Source organism: Thunnus maccoyii, chromosome 1 (assembly GCF_910596095.1).
Source record: "Thunnus maccoyii chromosome 1, fThuMac1.1, whole genome shotgun sequence".
Lineage (NCBI taxonomy): Eukaryota > Metazoa > Chordata > Actinopteri > Scombriformes > Scombridae > Thunnus > Thunnus maccoyii.
In genome coordinates, this window is record NC_056533.1 from 4,853,434 (window position 1) to 4,875,064 (window position 21,631).

At 39.5% G+C, this 21,631-nt stretch overlaps 1 long non-coding RNA gene across 1 annotated transcript; it reads right to left on the minus strand.

Annotated features, from left to right (window-relative positions):
• Positions 1-1,090: 1,090 nt before the first annotated feature.
• Positions 1,091-3,180, minus strand: LOC121902184. The gene is made up of 2 exons (XR_006097494.1): positions 3,097-3,180; positions 1,091-1,890 (listed from the first exon to the last, which is right to left on the minus strand). It is a non-coding gene; the product is annotated as an uncharacterized LOC121902184 (long non-coding RNA).
• Between the last annotated feature and the right edge of the window lie 18,451 nt (positions 3,181-21,631).

Sequence of the window (21,631 nt, forward strand, 5' to 3'; positions counted from 1 at the left end):
CAACATGGTGGCTTCCGTGGAAGGGGACCCACCATGGATGTATTATAAGAGCTGGATAGGGCGCCGCCGCTCAGCCTTGCAGCCAATTTTTTCCAGTGGCCACTCGCAATACTGCAACGAAAAATACCCCTGCGGCCCAAAAAGCATTTTTCCCATAGACTTACATTGTAAAAGAGACACCTGTAAAACTGTTGACAGGACAGCTACAGCTGTAAAAATGGTCAATTATCACTCGTTTTATTGTATATTTTTAAGCCATGGAGGTTTAATCTTTGTAAAACTTTTGTAAAGCCCAGAAAAATCAGTTATTTTCTTAATGACGTCACTGCTGTGTACGAGCCCGCTATGCGTGATCGTGATGTGTCTCGGGAACGAGGATGCCTGCCAGATTAAAAGCACGGTTAAAGCAAACGCAGCACAGATGTACAATGATTAAAGGGAAAACTGAATACACAATACAAAGGGGAACCTCCTTTTTCACACACCAATATATTTTCATTTTGTGGTTTTGCGTCGCATTTATTTATCACTTGTTAACCTTTGTTCTCGAATGTATTTTTTAAATTGATATATTAGCTGCTTAATGACTGGATTCACTGACATTTTTCATAACTAACGTTACCGCCATAAAAGTCTTCTTCAGGACATGTTAATTTCTTAAGTCTTTTACCTGATATGTGATGGTTCATGATAAATTTATTTATGTTTATGAAAACATCTTTATTTTTCTATCATCGCTATTTTTTATTCTTTCACTTTTGACAGCAGGACTTCTATCTTGGATGGATTATTTCAATGTGCTATTACTGCTTTTACTCGAGCACCTGAATTCTTCCATTATTAACCTACCAAAACAACTGAATTTGTTGTCCATCTGATCAGTTGATGCAGTTGAAGGCAGCACAAGACGGCATTTTCTCGATGTGTAGGTCAGTCGTAAGCAGGCCAAAAGTCGAAAAGGAAGGCGTGAAGTTTGTGCATCTTTTAAAATTTAAAAAGCCCATCCCCCACCCAACTGCCCTTACTGTACTTACTGTAATGTGAACTCATTGTACAGAGCAGACAGAAAAAGAGGATCTCTTGAAGTATGTTTTTCGTTTTAAATCAATTTATTTGTAGTAACAATAACTTGGATTATGATCAATATTTATTATCTGGATTTATTACATATTTTCATGTGGATTCTAACTGTTGGGAAAAAGAATAGCTGAACAGATACTTACATCTTATGACTTATATCAGTGTCAAATAAAATAATGTTAACCGGCCAAAAGTGAAAATGATATAGGCTTGCTGTTTCACATAATGAAGACACATAACAAATAACATACTATGGATTTTCAGTGTTAACTTAAGTCAAAAATGGCAACAGAGGAGCATGGATGCCAGAACCAGAGCACACAAAAGCCACGTAAGTCAGCATCAATCATTCAAATTGAGTTTTAAGCATAAGAGAACCCAACATAGCCTACTTCTACTGTCCAAATTTTGAACATTTTTTAATTAAAATGTTTATGAATACCTCATATGGAGGCCAAAAAAGCTGTAAATTTCCTTTTGTTATTGACAGGGGACACTGTCTGGATAATCGGGGACAGCTATGTCCGACGTGGGGAGGAGAGAGCCAGGCAAACTATGGGCTCCAACCTCGGCCTGGATGCGGCTGTCCAGTGGTTTGGCTGGGGTGGCCTCAGGTGGGGCAACCTGCTCCCCTTCCTACACCAGTCGTTGAGGGGAAGAACCGTCCTGGACATCCTGATGATAGTCTGCGGCAGCAACAACCTGGGCAAAATCAAAGGTGTGGAGCTCGTCGCAGACATGAAGCAGGACCTGCAGTCCCTCCACCAGCAGTTCCCAGGAACGAAGATTATCCTTTCTTCTATCACCCTGCTAAGCCGGGGTGGTTGCACAAAGCAAGGAAATTGGTGAACAGTGTGATGAGCACCTTTATTATCCTCACATAAAGTTCGACAGCCCTGGTCTATTTTTGGGCGATGGAGTTCATTTCACCGCTTTGAGAAATGACTTTTTTTTTAAAGAGTATATTTGAGACCCTTAAAACCCACTATCAGGGGCGGTAAAGGTGCCATAAAAATTTGTTTTGTAATCATTATATTTTGTTTTTCATTTAATCCCATTGTAGCCAGCAGTTTTTCCTACCTGATTGTGGGTTTTATTGTTTAAAGTTTTTATATTCAGCCCATAAATAGACCAGGGAAATCTTATTTATGTGAGGATCACATTTTTGTTCATAGGTTTTATATGCTTTTGTTTGTTTGTTTGTTTGTTTGTTTTTTTCATCACACTGTTCATCCCCCACCCCTCAACCTGGTCTCTCCACGTCAGCATAGCTGTCCCCTATCGTGTGAGTGTGTGTGTGTGTGTGTGTGTGCACACAGTAGCCTATATGTTCATTAGGTTATCCACATTTAATCTTTTTTGCAAATCCTTTTGATTCATTTTCATTTCTCAAATCAAATATCTGGGACATTCAACAGCATGCTGTAACAGCTGCATTTGTGGACACTGAAATCCTGCAGTGTTGTGGAAATATTCCACAAGAGTTTAACTGTTTCATAACGAAGGGTCTCACCGTGCAGCTTTTAATAATTTACATATGAAAGCCTACTGATTTTGTGAGTGCAAACTAACTATAAACACATCCCATAAGGCTGATTATTTCCTTAAAACATTTAATTTAATTTACATATTGAAAATTATATATACATACATGTCACATACATGTTACAAAAGCATGCTCATTACTTTACGTTACTGCACAACTATTAAAAAGAAGACACTCCATATCATGCCAGGTAAGAAATCAATTAAGCCCTGTATAACTCTACCTGCCAGGTCATAGTTATATGTCACGTACATAATCCATTGCTCATTAAAGAAATGCCCAAAAGACAGTTAGAAATGTATTTAATTAGGATTGAGTATGGAGAATCTAATGTGATTTAGGCTAACGTTGTAACATTAATAAACTTCCAACTGTATGATGCTCGTTTTCCCTGTAACATCACAAATACATTAACGCTCAACACGAATTAACCACGATACCAGCGGTTTTAGCATTTAATAATTACTTACTGTTACTTTTTGGGAAATTATCTTCATTGTTGGTTGCTGCTCCCATTTCTATACATCCATGGTTTCAAACCATAGACTGTATGAAAGTTTTAAAAAAGTCCCTTGTCCGCTACCGTTACACTCGAGGACGCGCAGTGCAAATCCAGAACGCGGTTCGCTCGTTCACTTAGCCCAAAGGCATGATGGGATGAACTCTACTGCACATATTCAGTGGGCCACACAACGCAGAAGCAAACCCGGAAACCAGAAACTTTTTTGGCAAGCAATTCCAATAGGACTGAATGGGCACCATTTTTAGTCCGGTATCCAGCTCTTATAATACATCCATGGGACCCGCTCCCTATGTAGATGTAAAGGGCTCATTCTAAGGTAACGAAAAAGCAATGATTCTACACACTGCACCTTAAGTCCTGGACAGAAATAACTTTTAGATATAACATCTGTCTGTTTATACTGTACTGAAATTTCATGTGTAAGAGTTCAGACTAAGTCCTGCACTTTAGCCACTTGTGCACTCAGATGCCACAGTTCAGATGCTCCTACTGTACCTTCCAGAAGTCAACATTGTTTTTTTTTAACCAGTTTTTTTTTCTAATTTTAGTTGCTGCAACATAGCCAAACCTTAACCGTGGCAGGTTGTTTTGGTGATGCATCTGTTGTATAATATCATATAGCATAAAGAAGCAATATGTAGACCAACTGTTTTCTTTCTCTATGTTCCCTCTGCCATGATAGGTTGAAAAACAAACAACAAAAAACCCCATTGTGTACAATTTATTCACTTACTTCACAATACCTTCACATAGTCTAAGGTATTGTGATGAGTATATATTTGTATAGCTTTTTCTCTAATTTATTTTAATCTCTTATTTTATTTTTATTTTTTTTATTTCATTCAAATAGTTCTTAATTGTTAATGGCTTTTCTTACCTCTCTGTCTGTCTCTGTGCTGCTGTAACATTGACTTTCCACTCAGGGATCATTCTTATCTTAAATTCCCTGTGCATTTTATGATCCCCAGTGTTTAACCCTTTCAGTTTTACCTTTCCTCAAGTGCCACCCTGAAAACAAACTGTAAGAACTGCAGCACTGTCAGTATGTTGTTTTTTACGTGCAGTATTTTCCTATGGTAGGGTGTCACAAACACTGCAGTCTATAAGGGCTGCTGGAGTTGACGAGGCATGCATGTGTTTTAAGGCTTTGGCCTTTTAGTCGAGTTTTCCCTGGGATTCCATACATCATTTCACTGTTCCTCCAGTGGGCACACTGGAAAATGTTTTTAAAATGCTGACACATATTCACCTGTGGTGAGTGACTTTAAAAGCATGAGCAACACTCGCGAAAAAGCCTCCTGTTCCCCAAAGATTTGGAGCAGACATTCTCCCAAAATACTACAAGGTGTGTGTGTGTGTGTGTGTGTGTGTGTGTGTGTGTGTGTGCGCGGGCACGCACATCATTGACTGTATATAACTATGGACCAGAGGATGCTCGTCAGAGGAGGAGGTTGTTCCTCCTCTATTTTTGGGAGGCAAGAGTCAAAATATAAAAAAACAGTAATTGGTTGAAATAAACCATTATCAAATCTCAGTAACATTAATAAAATATTTTTTCTCTTTTCTTTGGAAAAAATCTGTTATTAAAATTCTGACTAAAATGCTTCAACAGCGACATGTGCAGGTCAGGAAAGAGGGGAAAGGGCAGTGTGTGTGTGAATTAGTGAGAGGAGAGCAGAGGAGGACGTACCTCATTTTTTTCATGCTTATCTATGATTGGCCAAAAAAATTATGTTGCAAGGGAGGACGTCCTCCCTAACCAATCAACAACCAGAATACAATATTGACACCCAGCATTGGTCCAATGACAGTTTCCAAATTTATCTTTAATTCTCTACCACCATAGGTGGTAAAGCAATAGATTCATACAGTAGCATATTAGAAAAGACATTACAATATGCAAATTGTGAACTACTTTTAAACACGTTACTAAAAAATTACATTTTATTTCAGACTTTTCAATAGAGTCCAAATTTCCTGTTTTAGATTTATGTTTCCCTTTTTTTAATCGAACAGTAGATAGCTACTTGCAATAGCCAACACAACAGTTAGCTTGTTGTAGCAGCCCTCGAGGATTCTTGAGGACTGTTAAACTAAACGGTGAAAATAGATCTGGACTGGAGGGCGTATCAGCGGGAGGATGCTGCTGCGGAGTGGACGGAGAGCTGCTTGGGCTTTGGTGCCGCAGCTACCCAGGCTAGACCCACAGCAGGACTATGGTGGAGTGCGGCGGCCAACATGCTGCTGCTCTGAAGTGAACTCTTCTCAACAACATAAAATTAACATATAACGTACTTCATCTCCATGGTGAGTCAGATACCCCTTCTCTCTCTCTCTCTCTCTCTATGGTTGCTAATTTCTTCTTTGATGGTTAAATGGGTCATTCAGCCGAGTGGGTGCCATTTGCTTGTTGTAACCCTTCCTAATTGAATTAATTTTTTATCTTTCTTCAATTCTGATAAAATATCACTATATATACAAGCAAGTTGTATTTTTCTAAAAAATGCAAAGCCATTTTTTCCTTTTAAAAGAGACACAAACCTCAAGTACTTTCATATTTTATAGTGTCATTTATTAAACAATTTGATAAATGGACCCAACACAAGAAAAAAATTGTGGTGTATATATATATATATATATATATATATATATATATATATATATATATATATTTTTTAGAAAAAACAATTTAGTAACAGGAATGAACACTGGATAACAGGAATGAGCACTGGGTAACAGGAATGTGTGTCCGTATGTACGTACGTACGTGTGTTTGAGTGTGCATAAGTGTATGGGTGTGTGTTTTTTGTATGTGCGTGAGTGTACATGGCTGTACATGCATGTTGTGTGTTCATGTGTGTGTGAGATTTCTGTGTTGAAGGGATGTGCTATGTGCGTGTAAAGAAGATGGAGAGAGAAAGAGGGGGAGAGAGGGGGGAGAGACAGAAAGAGAGAGAGGACATAGAGAGGGTGGCAGATGTGTCTTGCTCCTTCCCCTGCAGCGTGTCATGGATGGGTGTTTTTGGCTCCTGCATAGTATGGGTTCTCTGCATCTTCTAGAAAAGGTCAGACAGACAACAAAGACAAAAAGCTGAAGATATTACATAAGTCCTCAGATCTCTACATTGACAACCAGTGCCTAAAATCAACTTGAAATTATTCTTGCTTGTCTACAAAACACTAAATGGTTCGGTTGCAAATACTACATCCAATAGTGTGGCCCAGACTTCTTTCTCAATCTCCATGTGACGACCTGTGACTGGCTTCGGGGGATACACGCAATGTCCTCAAACAGGTACCAAAGGATGTCATCACAGGCTGGCCAGAAAAACCTGTTGACCCCACTCTTCTACATACAATGGACCTCAACATGTGTTTCACTTGTATCTGTGATGACGCCATGGCAGAGGTCACTGTTGTACTTCAGCACACATCATTTGCCAACAACTTAAGGACCTTGCCATTTAACTTCTGTGGCTGTGGGAGCATCTGTTGATGACTGAATGTAAGACACAGTTCAGATTTTGTGTCATCACGCACAAGCAGCTGACATCCCTGTATGTAAGTTCTCCATGGGCTAGGGTCATTGCCTGTCTTTTGCAAAACAGCAAACAGCTCTGTGGCATTAGGGATGTCTGTCCCTTTGTTGACCAAACTGTCAGTCGTCCTCTTCAGGGCCCCTCCCACACCATCCAGGGCACCCTTCCCGTGGCTCGCCTCAAAGAAGTTCCACATCTCAGCAGGGAGTCCTTGTCTGAACAGCTCGGTGAAATGATGAAAAAACTCCCTTGCTGATTATACTGAGTGCAAGGGCCATCACTGTAAAAATGGGTTGTGGTGACCTCTGGATGTGCACTCTGCACGTAATCAAGCACTAGTGACAAGTGCAGCCAGATTGCTGGTGGGCCCTTTAGTCTTGAGGGGGACAGAAAGACGTTGGGTGGGGGGTTGTATGCACATAAAACACACCTGTGTGCAATGTTCCCTGCTGGTGTGATGCTCCGAAGTGGACTGCCTGTATTTCTGAGCAGTACTTGCAGAGGTAATTTTCAGAAAAGTCAACATAATTAAGCATTTGTGTGCTTTCAAGCCTTTTCTCAGTGCCCTGTGGTGGGTAAACTGATTCTTGATGTTGTAAGTCTGTCTCTTAAGCCTATGTACCAGCAGGTTCAGCTGTTCCAGCAGTTCTTGTTGCATGACCTAGAACTCTTTTTTTTGATTGTTATTTTAGAGGTTGTGCCATTGGATCATTCCTGTGCTCCCTATTGCCCACTGGAGATAAGTCGCTTGACTCTCTGCATTGTACTGGCAAGAGAGGTCCTTGCACTCATCACTCAGAGTTGGATGAACTAGTCAGTTTTTTGTTTATCTGTAACTTTATCCAAGTTACTTTACTCCAAGTTTGAGGTCCGACACACATGACATATTTATAGTTCTCATCCAATGACATGCTTGGACAATTGCCAGGTTTTTTAAAAAAAATTGCCAGTGTATGTACTAGATCCCGGAATTAAATGCTTCAATCCCTGTTTTTACTAAATCAATGAGTGAAGTTGAAGATCCAGTCATCCTTACTTTTTATGTGAGAACTTTTTATGTGAGAAAATTTTCTTTTTTGAGCTTTTCACACAATAAATATATCTGGTTTCACAAATCTGAGGTCCATTGTATTGTTTGGGAAATTCACCTGTCAATCACTTGTCAAAATGATGAGCATAATGTCGTAAAAACATGCCACTACTCTTGCACCCATCTATGTTTGCTAGCAAATGTCACAGAAATGGAGTGCTGTATGCATGTAGTAGAGAAAAATGGTCCAATAATCCCCTTTACAGACACAGGATGGAAAAAATGTATTAATTCAGTTTTTCTATGGAGAGAACTTGATACCAGAGAAAGTGTTGTCGCTGAAGAGGCAGTGCTCCAGAGGTTTCCAATCTGGAAACCCAGGAACCTGCTGCTATACCAGCTAACACTGGGTATCACAGCGACTGCTACAGCCAATTCACCAACATTACAAAGATAAAATGAGCACTTTTAATTCAAAAGAAGACTGCAGAAGAAGGTTGGTGTCATGCAAAGAATATTGCTCTGAATGTGGATCTTGAACTTCAGCTGTGAATCTTGAACTGTGAATCTGTAGATAAAACAAAGAATGGAAATTAGGAGGAAGTCCCAATGATATTTCTCACATTACATTTTTGGGAATCAAAGTTTGTTGTGTGTAACTCTGTTACAGCACAAGCTTGCTGTTCCATTCTTGCGTTTAAATGCCCTATAACACGTGCTTACGTGTGGGCAGCCCTACCCCCGCCAGTGGGGGCTCTCAGGCTTAAAGCCACTGGAAACCCAAATCCACAATAACCTTCTTACTATGTAATTTATGGTCTTATGTATAATAGTAAGGATCTAAAAGTATTACAAATTAGTTTCAATCGAAATAATTAAATAATAATAATTGAAATATTGTCATTTTAATTTTTGTATACTTTCCTGATATTGGGTTTGAATTGGGTGTGGTTATGCTTGGACATCACATAATTAATTCCACAAAATAATCATAAAAAATTCACATCAGTTTTCCCACCCAAATTGATGCAACAAACCTCTCTGCTCCCGCCCACTCTGCCTGTTTGAGTCTGAGCCAACTCCTCTCACCATAGCCTTTTGCAATAAGCTAACTATATATTGCATCTATCTGATTATCTATCTATCTAGCTGTTTTCTAGCTTGCTATCTATCTTTCTACCTAGCTATCTATCGATCTAACTATTGTTCTATCTATCGATCTTTCTCTCTCTCCTTCCCTGCCTCCCGCCCCATTATGCTTATTTGTGCTGTCCCTAGGTACGCTTCCACCAGTGAAGATGATGTGTCATTCTTTTATTTTCCAACTGCGGTGGACTTGAAGAATCAGTGGACTGAGTTTTTGGTGAGCTGTGTTATATTTGTCCAGAAAAAATCCCAGCTATGCAGTGCTCATTTCCCCTAAGCTGGTTCAATAATTTCACCCAGAAAAGTATGGGTTTTGCAAAACAGCCACGTCTTGCAGCTGGAGCTGTACCTACTCTCCCTCCACTTCAGCCTGTCGTTCTCTAGACTTCACATATTCTTGATGTCATGAACATGGAGATTGATAATGTGAGTTGCTAACTGTAAAGTTAAGCTATATGTTATATGTAACAAACTTCTCAGCATATTATTAGACTATATTTAAGGTTATGTAACTTTGTTGCTATACTGCTGACATTTAGCCCTGCTGATCTGTAGCTAAAATTGGTGTAATGCTACCGTGATGTGGTTCACTTGTCTTGCGCAAACCAGGTAATTACAGTTACCTAAATTGTCTAAATTGTCTAAGATAACATTACATCAGCTGAAATTAACTTTGCAGGTAGTCTGTGTTATATGTCATATATGTGCTATATTAACGTTTATTATTAGCAGGTTGTACATAGCTACCTAGATGACATTCTTGAATGTAATTTGGCAAATGAAGTTAGCCTAAATTCAAAATTATCTTACATCCGCACAGATTTTGACGTCCCACACCAAAATGAGTGTCAGTGTTGGGTACCATTGTGAGATTGAGCCTGAGCCTTGCATTACTAGCCGGGAGATTGGATGCCAGACCAATATAGCCCAGAGAAGCAAGTCTGCGAGCACAAAGCTGTCAAAAGGAACCTTAGAGAAGAAAAGGAGCCAAGGTATGAAGCTACTCATACTTTTGTGTTTTCAGATTTCATAAATTGCCTATGCATAGAGTTCTCTTCATGTTCAGTTTGAACCAACCATGGTGTTCTGTCTAATATTTGTTGTATTGGTGTATTGTATGTAGTATATGTTGCTATTTGCCTGCTCATTAGCTCTGTATGTGTCACAGTACGTTTGTGTGTACAAGCATGTGTATTACTTTCTTATAATGAAGATGCAGCCATCATTGTGAATAGTAGCTTGAGTAGCTTAAATGGATTTCATTGTTCTTTTTTTATCTTTACTAAATACATAATGGTAAAATAAAATAGACAGATTAACTACCAGTATGTTAAAGTTACAATAATTTTGCATTTAATTAATTCCTAACTAATTTGTGCAGCCTGTCAAGCCAAGGTCTCAACTTCAACAATTGGTGTGGGCAGTGAGACCATCAGGGCTGTGCCACACCTCACTTCAACACCTCGGAAAGTGGCCGGGTGATGTGACAAGCCACCCTCCAAGCGATCACGGTTGGACTTATCACATCCTTTCTGAATTTTGAGGATACCATAGTCATGGACCAGGATGATTCCACATATCTTCCAAGCATAACAGATGCTGGTGACTCTACAACCAAGAAGTAAGTCAAGCATATGCTGTCTGTGCTATGTGACTGCATGTTTACCGTTATGAACATACCATGAATGTCATGAAATTTTATATCTTGTCTTTTTCTAGCTTCAATAGACCACCTGTCAAATCACTCCAAGACATGCCAAAGTACATCATGTATGAAGACTGCCTGCTGGATTTGTTCAAGATCTGCCCTGTATGTTCAAGATCCTGTGTGATGAAAACATACACACGAGGTACTTTCCTGTCTGTGGACCAGAGATGCATGCATCAGAACTGCATGTACACCAGGAAGTGGAACAGCCAACCACTTATTGGCAGTGCCCCTGAAGGGAATATCCATTTGTCCGCTGCTGTTTATTTCACAGGGTCCGTTATGGTCCAGACAAATAAGGTATGACAGAAATTATAAGTTTCAGTAAGAAAAATATAAATTTGTGTGACAGCTGTCATTTCAGCGCAGTCTACAGTTATTGACCAATATCAATGATGTGTTAACCAGGTTCTCTCAGCTCTGCGTGTGAAGACCATGTCGATCTATATTCAACCTGCCATCATTCACAAATGGAAAATGGATGAGGCAAGCCTTTTTATGGACCTAGAGCAGAAGGAACAGGAACAGGACATGAGAGCTAACAGCCTTGAGCACTCTGCTAAGACGCATACCTGTCAGTAATAACATAGCGAAATTATGTTCTAGCACATAATTACATTCATACTAGTGCAATAATTGCAGTTGTTCTAGTGTAATAGGTAGTAGTAGTATGTAACATCTGTTCTAGGGCAAAATTACATTGTATTTATTTATTTAAGCCTACTTATCATTTTAGAACTAACTATCTACTCAGGAGTAATAAGGATAGCAAAGCATTTTGTTACTCACCATTCAGTGACCAATTGAAATGAATAATTTTCAGATTGCAGGGCCTCTGCTTCATTCTCTGATTCTGAATCAGACGGCTCAAACATATAGGGCTGAAATATGCTGATTCTCCCTTGCACCATTGTTGTGTGTAACCGGTGGAGTTAAAACAAGCGAGATGTCATTCAAAACATCAGCTGCCACACCCACACAGTCTTGAGAAATGGCCTAAACATGAAAATGAGCTGTTTTTTGAGATAGGTTTTCTAATAGTTATGAACATTTATTTTTACTCAGATTTTTTAGGATGCTCAATGAGACACTCAACTTTGATATCGTATATGCATTTTTACTATTGGGTCAATGACAAATAAGCCTTTTAAATTTTTTTTTTTTTTTAATAAAACGTTAAAAATTTACAGAATACATTTATTTGATGTTGGAAGAGTGTGTTTAAACAAGTCTTAATGGTAACACAACATTTACAGGGATTTAGTTCAGTTTTAGACTATATTTGCAATTTCACCAGCCAAAAAATGTCAGGTGGCGCAACCAAAAGTTTCTTGAAAAAAAAACACACTTCCTTCTTTTTTTTTTTTAAAGTAATTTTTTTTTAGCAAGTATACCTGAGAGTGTCAACTCTGCCTAAAACATTACTATTTTGTAGTTGAGCTGGGCATTAAAGGTAACTTATGGATTCTTTATTGTAAGGGGTGGGTATTTTGGTTTTCCAACATCCAACTTTAGATTTAAAATGTGAATAAATACTTTACAAATTTAAAAAGTATATTGTTGTATAGAATGATTGTTTACATCACAATTTACAAACATTTGTTCATGTCAATCTCCCATGTCTTGGTATAAATTAGTATTTTACCTGGTTGCACCACCTGACAATGTGATTGCGCCGCCTGACAAGATTCATAATAATAACGTAACAACAACAAATAATGAATAATTGCATTTTTATTTCACAGAATAAAAAATCCCAGGTGTCTTGGGTCTGTTCAAGTATAAATTGGTAAATATAAAAACTTGTTATAATTTTCTAAACTGTGCTAAACAGATAAGAAACAACATTGTTTGGGCAACATTATATACAAAAACTGCATTTCATATTCAGTAGAAACTGCTACAGATAAAAACTGGTTTTCAATTCATTTAAGTAAACTGTACTAAACTGATGAGAAAGAACATTGTTTTGGCAACGTTACATGACAAAAATGACACGGTTGAGACTGAATAGGCTCCACTGATCAAGTGATTCAGGTGCTACTGCAATGGGAGTTGTGTCCAGCGACTCTGGTGTAAAATTCAAGATCTCCACCATAGCCCTTTTCCTTTCCCTGCTATTTCTTTGATCTTGCTTCCACTGTTTCCTGACTTTATCCTGTTCTGCTCTAGACAGCTGGCTGATTGGGGGCTTCACAATTTTTCCCTCTCTCCTCCTCTTTTGATAACTATAAAAACAAACACTAAGGTTAACTGAAATGTTCTAATTTTAAGTCTGACTGACTGCTGTACAAAATATACGAATGCACAAAAGCTGTGGCTTATCTACATGTATTACCTTTCTTTCCTTTTTACATTACATTACATTTTTCATTTAGCAGACGCTTTTATCCAAAGCGACGTACATATGAGACTGATATAACACAAGCAGGGATCTAGTCAAGAGACAACAACACCAGTAAGTGCCATAAAGCTTAAGTTTGGGCCCGATAGGACGTATATGCCAACAGGCAGTGCAACAAGGCAATGATAAGAGTGCATAGAAGCATGTTTTTTTTCCCTCTCCCTACAGTTCATCAAGTGCAGAGGTGTTTGCGAAAGAGCTTCGTCTTTAGTCTTTTCTTAAAGATTGAGAGGGACTCTGCAGATCCACCACCGGGGAACTACAGAGGAGAAGAGTTTAGCTTGTGACTTAGGGCCCTGTTGTGGTACCAGGCACCTTTCGTTGGCAGAGCGTAGTGGGCGGGAGGGAGCATAGACCTGAATGAGGGAGTTCAGGTAGGCAGGAGCCGTTTTAGTTGCTATTTTGTAAGCAAGTGTCAGGATTTTGAATTTGATGTGGGAAGCAACTGGGAGCCAGTGGAGGGCTATCAACAGCGCGGTGACATGTGCTGTTTTGGGCGGATTGAAGACCAGACGCACTGCTGCATTCTGGATCATCTGCAGAGGTTTAAGTGTACATGCAGGGAGGCCTGCTAGTAAGGAGTTGTAGTGGTTGATGCGTGATATTACAAGAGCCTGTACCAGGAGTTGTGCTGCATGCTCAGACAGGTGGGGTCTGATCTTCCTGATGTTGTACAGGGCGAATCAACACGATCAAGCGACTGAGGCCACGTGAACCTTAAAGGTTAGTTGGTCATCAATCATGACACCCAAGTTTCGGGCAGACTTTGTGGGCATGAGTTGGGTTGATTCGAGCTGGATGCTGATGTTTTGTTGTATGGAAGGACTGGCTGGCATGACAAGGAGATCGGTTTTAGAGAGGTTAAGCTGAAGGTGGCGTTCTTTCATCCATGCTGATATATCGGCAAGGCATGAAGAGATCCTAGTGGGGACTGTGTGGTCTTCCAGTGGGAATGACAGGAAGAGCTGGGTGTCGTCAGCATAGCAATGGTGTGAGAAACCATGGGAGTGGATGATTGCGCCAAGTGAGGTGGTGTATAATGAGAAGAGAAGGGGACCAAGCACTGACCCTTGAGGAACCCCTGTGGATAAGTTGTGCAATTTGGACATTTCTTCACTCCAAGATACTCTAAAATATCTCCCTGACAGGTAGGACATGCGGAGGGCGGATCCTGAGATACCAAGCTCAGTGAGTGTGGAGAGGAGGAGTTGGTGGTTAACTGTGTCAAAGGCAGCTGACAGATCCAGTAGCAAAAGGGCGGAGGACTGACCAGCAGCTCTAACTGAGCGCAGTGATTCCATAACCAACAGTAGTGCAGTCTCGGTAGAGTGACCCTGCTTAAAGCTGGACTAATTTGGGCCGTACAGGTTGTTGGCAGAAAGGAATTCAGAGACTTGGTTAAAGACTGTGCGCTCAAGTGCTTTTGACAGGAAGGGCAGGAGTGAAACTGGTCTGTAGTTTTCAACCTGAGCTGGGTTGAGTGTAGGTTTTTTGAGCAGAGGGGTGACTCGAGCTTGCTTAAAGGTGGTGGGGAAAACACCAGTTGTAAGTGAGGAGTTTATTGTGGGGGAAATATTCTGTAGCAAGTTGGATGGTATTGGGTCCAGTGGACAGGTAGTGGGACGAGAGTTTAGAAGAAGTTTGGAGACTTCCTCCTCAGTCATAGGGGAGAATGAGGATAGTTAAAAATGTAATAATAAAAAATCATATATATGTATATATATATACACAATGTAATATTAATGTACATTTAATAAATATATTTAATATCTTTAATAAAAAATATTATATAGTGTGTATATATAGTGTATGGTAAATATTAATGTACATTTAATTAATATCTTTAATATCTTTAATGATATACATTTGTATATCTCAGTTTAACATGTTTATTTAATCAAGAAAGGACATTCCTTCTGGTTGCGCCACTTGACTTACTGGTTGCGCCACCTGACATGTTCTATTATTTCTCAATTATTCAGGCATCTACTTGGACACTTATTTAACCTTTTGACTTTGCTAGCTAGTTCATTCATTTTTACAATACAATAAAGAGTTTTAGATTAAAACAACTTTTTCTTAGTTTTATATTGGTTGTACCACCTAACATGTAAACAGTACAAGTCTAACTATGAAGAGAAAATAGCTATTTTTTAGCAATATATGAGAGAGATTTACATACCTTTCACTCATCAGTCAAGGTCAGTTGGGATCCTTTAGACGATGCAATATCCTGTTTACTCATCTCTCTCTTCAGTTCAAAATAAAAGTTGTATGAATGCAGTTGCGCCACCCTGACATTTCAGATATGCAGATTTCCGGACAAAGTTGTTTTTAATATTCCAAATAATTTAAGAACAATTAAACTATTAAAGTTTGTTTATTTGAAAGGTTTTCAATATAAAATTATGCCCCCATATTAATGTTATATTAATTCATATTTTAAATTACATATTTAATACATTTCATATAGTGTTAACTTGCTCGGACGGTTGTGCCACCTGACATTTTGAGGGTTTGAGATGGAAAAACATAAAATATATATAATTTATATGATAAACTGGAAATATGTTCAAATTAAATAGGTTTTATAGAATAAAATGATGCTTATAATGAATTATTTAAAATTATTTAAAAACAAAGTAGTGCCCTCGGACACGAAAATCTGCATGTCACATATGCCACAAATTTCCAGAGGCTTTAAGAAGTTAAAGAGCTCAATTTGAAGGCTTGAGGAGGTCATCTATTTGATAAATCACAGATCATAGATCACTGCATTCTCACCCACCTGATTCTGTCACAGGAGAGAGGCATGTGCACACCTAGCTGCAGTGGACACCTGAGATGAAGAAACGCACAACATAATTAAGCTCCTCACTCATTCACATTTACTTTTTAAGTCCAATGTCCAATAAAGTGCTTAGTAATATTAAAAATACAACCATTAAAAATAGCCAGGGAAAAGACCTAGGCTGTTAGCTCTATTTAATCTCAGATTATCTATTCAGTTGACACACACAAAAGTAAAATCACAAGATTTTTACACACCTGCTACTTTTCCCCATAGTTGCTGGGATAGAATAGGTGATCTATGGGACCTATTTAAGAAAAACATGCAAGCATTACTACCCCTTATTTCTGCCATATAAGTAGTAAACCATGTTTTAAAAAATTCATATACTGTGTTACATAAACTGGATGATCAGTGATTAAGATAACAGTAATAAAAGAAGATAACAGAAAAAATAGGTAAGAATAATGGCGGCAGTATTACTTCTTCAATGATGCACAAAATCCTCCTTGACAACTCATTTGGCACAGCACCTCCCCATGATACCATCAGTAGTTTTGGGGACCATATTTATAGGGAAAGCACTGCATCTTCAAACTTAAAGCTATAGAGGATGGGTAAGGGTCTTTATATACAATAGGCTAACTGTAGTGTCACTAACCTGATTTTTTCAATCAGTGATGATGTAGGTAAGAGAGAGAGGGGTGCACAGCCTCGAAACAAGTTGAAGCTTAAATCTATGGTCGTCATCATCTTGTTTTTTAGTGCTAGAGGTAGAAAAAAAGAGAGAGGATGGTGAGGAAACTCCAGCAAAGACACAAGCTCTAAGGTCACACAACAGTGACTTCTACACATCCAAGCGGGCACCACACCTGCTTCCAGTACAATTCATAATTTGCAAACATGAAAAAAACAAATATGAATAATACAGCCAGAAAAGAATAAAAGAAAAACGGATTCAGTGTGAAACACTCACTGCAGGGAAGTTGCTTCTTGCAGCTCAAGGAAGAAAAGATGAGAGTCTGCTTCTACACATTTGAGACAGGGACTTAGTGGCCAGTGAAGCACGATACCATTTCACCTGCTTCAGAGACTATACTTGGTACGTGTCTAAAAAAAAAAGGGAGGGGGAACAGAAAGCAACTTGTATGTAAATAGGTACAAGTATTTCTCTGAAACAGTAATTAAAGAGAATCTTTTAAAAAAACGGAGGTGCTTAGACTGTCAAAGCTGAATATGCTTTTTAAAGACATTGTAAAAGAAAGGGATGGTGTTGATATTTCAACATACAAGGCTCACTCACTAAAGGCAAGACTTCAAAAGACATCCTTTCTTAAAATTTCAAAAAGCATCTACAACATACTTTGTGTATGTTGATGATCTGACAGCTGAGGAGATCATTCATGAAGTTGCCACCTCCTCCTCCTCTTTCTCATCTGAAGACAATGAAGCAGAAACACCAGTGACAAGTCAAGGGCAGCTTGATAATGCCACCATAACAACAGATAGTTCTTGGCTATTATATCATGCAGCTCTCACACTTAAGGACATAATTCATAAGACAGAAAAAATGCCGCCAAAGCTCCCCTGGCCTCCAACAGCAAATAACCTTACACTGGAGAATGCCCTACATTTAGTTCCTGACCAACTTTTTAACTTTGTCAAATGGGCATCTGGAATTTCAACACAACCGTCAGACACTGAACGTGTTGGGGTCACTTTAGAGGACAGCAGAAAGATAGTGTCTACTTCTCAGGAAATCACTACCTTGACAACCAAAGGACGGTGGCTCATGCCAACACAGTGCTCTCTTGCGATGGTAGTTCAGCATATGACAGGCTCAGCATAGCTTATAGGGTTGTTGAATGGTCTTGACCATTGCTCATCTAATTCCCAGGTTCTTGAGCATGATACAGCCCTTACACACCTACAAATTGAGAGAGGAGAAATGTACATCCCAGAAAACATCAGGGTTGAATTACCTGCCACACTTGTCTCGGATAATAATGACTTTGGAGAGGAGACACTTTCAGGTGAAGGAACAACACCAATGGCATAATTATTCAGCAGGCCATGGCCAGTGATTCGGCATTGTTACATGAGACACTATCCAGACAAAGAACAAGAGAGTGAATCGTTCATCCTCCTCCACTAAACTTTTTGACTCACACACAAGGAAAGAGGCCTGGTCCACAATATTTTGTGCTCAAGGTAGATCTCCAACAGGACAAATACAGATATGCCCAAACAACTGGAAGAAGAATTGATGCTATATTCTTCTTCATGAAAGGACCTGAGGCCCAAGGGATAGTCCTTCCTGGATGGACAGGTTTTAACATTATGTTCAAGCAGGGCACAATCCTACCCTCTACAAATGTAGGCTACCTACCAGTTGATGCCAGCCCAACAGATCTCAACACTGTCCACACCATCCTGAGCCACTCCACTGCTATTGCTGGCAGCCTGAAACAAGAAGAAATGGTGATAATTATGGATCAAGCCATATATGCCAAAGCCCAAGAAATCCATTGGCAGACAAGCTCTTACTCAGAAAGACTTGTATTAAGGATGAGAGAGTTTCACACAGCCATGGCACATCTTTCCTGTATTGGGAAGCTTGTTGCTGATGGAGGCTTTCAGGATATCATGATCGAATCTGAACTTGTGGATGCAGGCTCTATCGACGGAGTCATCACAGGCCATCATTACAACAGGAGCATATGGGCACACAAGCTCCTGATGGAAGCACTCCAGAGATTGTGCTGGCAGGCATACCGGGACACTCTCACACAAGAGGACCATGCAGCAGCTTTAAAAGTTGCAAAAGACCTTTCCAAGTGAGGATTTCAATGTCATCAATTGTCGCAATTGCTGAAAGGGTATGAAGAATTTGCAGGAAAAAACAACTCCAACAAGACCTTCACATTTTGGAGCACATACATAGAAATGGTGGAAAATCTGCTTCTCTTCATCAAGGCAACTCGAGAGGGGAACTGTGCTCTCCATTTATCAACCGTGCAATATATGCTGCCCTGGTTTTTTGCATGTGACAAGGTCAGTTATGCCAGGTTTCTAACAGCGTATTAGGTTGAAATGACCAATGTGGAAAACACACATCCTTCAGCACACCAGAAGTTTCTTTCAGGTGACTTTGTGGTACAAAGGCATCAAAGGCATGGTTGTGCTGGCACTGCATGTGACCAAGTCATTGAACAAACAACCAATCGCAATTCAAAGACAAAAGGAGGCATCAGTGGGTCCTCTTTAAACAAGGGTACAGTTCACTGATAGACCCTATCACAACATGAGTGGGCAGCCATCACACTTGAATGTAAAACAATGGCTGGACAGTGTCCAGTGTTGCATCTAAATTCAGAGCTGGATAACATCAAAATGCAAAGAGATCAGGCTGATATGATGAACATTAGGGCCACTATCCAAAATATGGTCATTCTTTTCGACCCCCTGGATGGAGAGTCTTTTATCAAATCTCCTCTGGCCAACAAGCATCAGACAATGTTGCCAAATATTTACTGGGGGCAAAACAAAAAGGTGTAAAGGCTCTCACAGAGTTCTGTGAAAAAAGGATCGTCAAGGCAGAAACATCATTCCATGACCCTATAAAGAAAATGAAAACATTCAAAGATACTGGCCAAAGTACAGTCACAAAAATTAGAGGAAAAGAAATCACTCTAACATCACACCACAAATTGTTTGCCAGGCTAATTGTTGTGGGCAATGTTAGACAAATTTACATAAATGAAATGCTCCCTTACAGTCTGGGTCCTTTGCCACAATCACTAGCCAACTTTGGCTCTCTGGTAAAATCCAAAAAGCAAAGCTGATGCATATCTTGGAGGAGGACAGCCCGCCTGCAACAGTTGAAGGACATTCCAGATGGCTCAGTTTGGATTTGGAATGCTATGGCTCTGGTGCAGCAGCTAAAGCCACAGCCAACATATGTGCTAACTATGTACTGAGGACATTAGTTAACTCAGCCAAGGCAACCAAGTCAACAGAGCTTCATTTTGTATGTGACATACAGAAACCAGAGCATCAAGAGGCAGAGGCAATACTGGAGCTTGTGCATTGCTCATGTAAAAAAAAACAAATTGTGTTAAGGGTAGATGCACATGCAAACTGCATGAGCTGCCATGTACAAACTTGTGCCAATGTTCAAACTGTGACAATAACTAATTTTAGGATGACTAGGGCAACTAGGGCCATTATCCAGGGCTTGATCCCTCTATTCAGGCAGTGGTGTGTCTGAGAACTCCCGCAAGAGTAAATAAGACCAAATACAATGTTAATGTACATGTTATTACGTCGTTCCTTTGCAATACATTCTGTAGTACTCATCAGTCTGTGATAAAATCATCCAATTACCTATAATCAACAAAAAATTTTTGTTATTTTAGATTCCTTTTAGCCGTTAGCTCTTTCTGACTATTTACTTAAAGGTCAAATCAATAAAATTTGCTAAATATGATGAAAAATTTACCAGTTATTAAATGACAATATTTTTTATGCATTAACATAACACGTTAGCTTGGTTTATGAGACTATGAGTGGCCATAAGCGGCCATGGTTTATGAGACTAGCATGTGGTAAATTGGCCAGCGTAACTTCAACAATTCAGGTTATTTCTACTCCATGTAAAGTGAATAACGTAATGTTAAATTGAGAAAACTAGACAGCGTTGCTGAGAAACAGATTCAGGTCACTTCATCTTCACATGCAGGGTGCATGATACTAGCTAGCGAGTGCTAACAGTTATATGTAAGAGCTAATGCTACCCTTACACTTACAAAACATCACCATATGTTTAAACAAAATGTTGTACAACAAACAAGTTGCATAGCTGGCATTTTCCAATAAAATTAATACTTACCTCACACGTCGAAGAGTGCTTCTGATACTGCTACCATGTTGTCATTTTCCGTTGTGTCCACACACTGATTCCTGAGTTAAACAGCTGTGCTCAATGTAGCTAAATCTGAGGTTAATGACATCCCGTCATCAGTATCTTAATGTGCCGTTGGTTTGACTTATGTTGTAGGCCATAGCGTTTGCCTGCAAATTTAATGAACTTTGAACTATGATTTTGGAAAAATATGCAAGAATGTCAACAAACAGAATCTGATTAAGAAAAGAATAATCTTTACAACTTTAGAAATCCAGGTCCTCCCTCAATGAGGATAATTATTTTCTAAAACTAAAGCAGATACATGGTCTCGGCCCTAACACCTAGAAGGAGTGGTTGCGGGGAACACCTACAGAAATGGAGTGTAGATTTTTTATAAAGTACAGTGCAGAAGCTGAATGAAGAAAGGTCCAAGAGGATTTTGAGGACACCAAATTCTGTTCAGTAATGTCAGATGGATCCACTGATTGTGCTGTCAGTGCTGCCCACATAGCCCAGGACATTAAAATGTCAAATGGATGCTGCTTGCAAGGGGTGGGAGAGCAAGCTTGTAGCCTGTTCCACGGATGGGGCTGCAATCATGACTGTGGAGAAGAGCAGTGTCGTGACGAGACTGAGAGGAGACAAGGCTTATGTTGTGGGTGTGCATTGCATGGCTCACCATCTGGAGCTGGCCTTCTCTGATGCCATCAAGGTCACTCCCATGTTCTGCAGAGTGGAAGAATTACTGGATGGACTCTACACATTCTAGCACACAAGTCCGCTCAATAGAGTAAACCTGGTTAAGAGCTACCAGACTCTGTCATTTTAGGTAGTTCTTATCACAGGGCTGTATAGTATGTTCAAGAGCTCTTTTTTCTGAGAGGTTTGTTTTTAACTAGTTATTTGGCGATATAAAAAGGGGGTGTGACATCATGACTGAAAGCTGTGATGGCCGCTC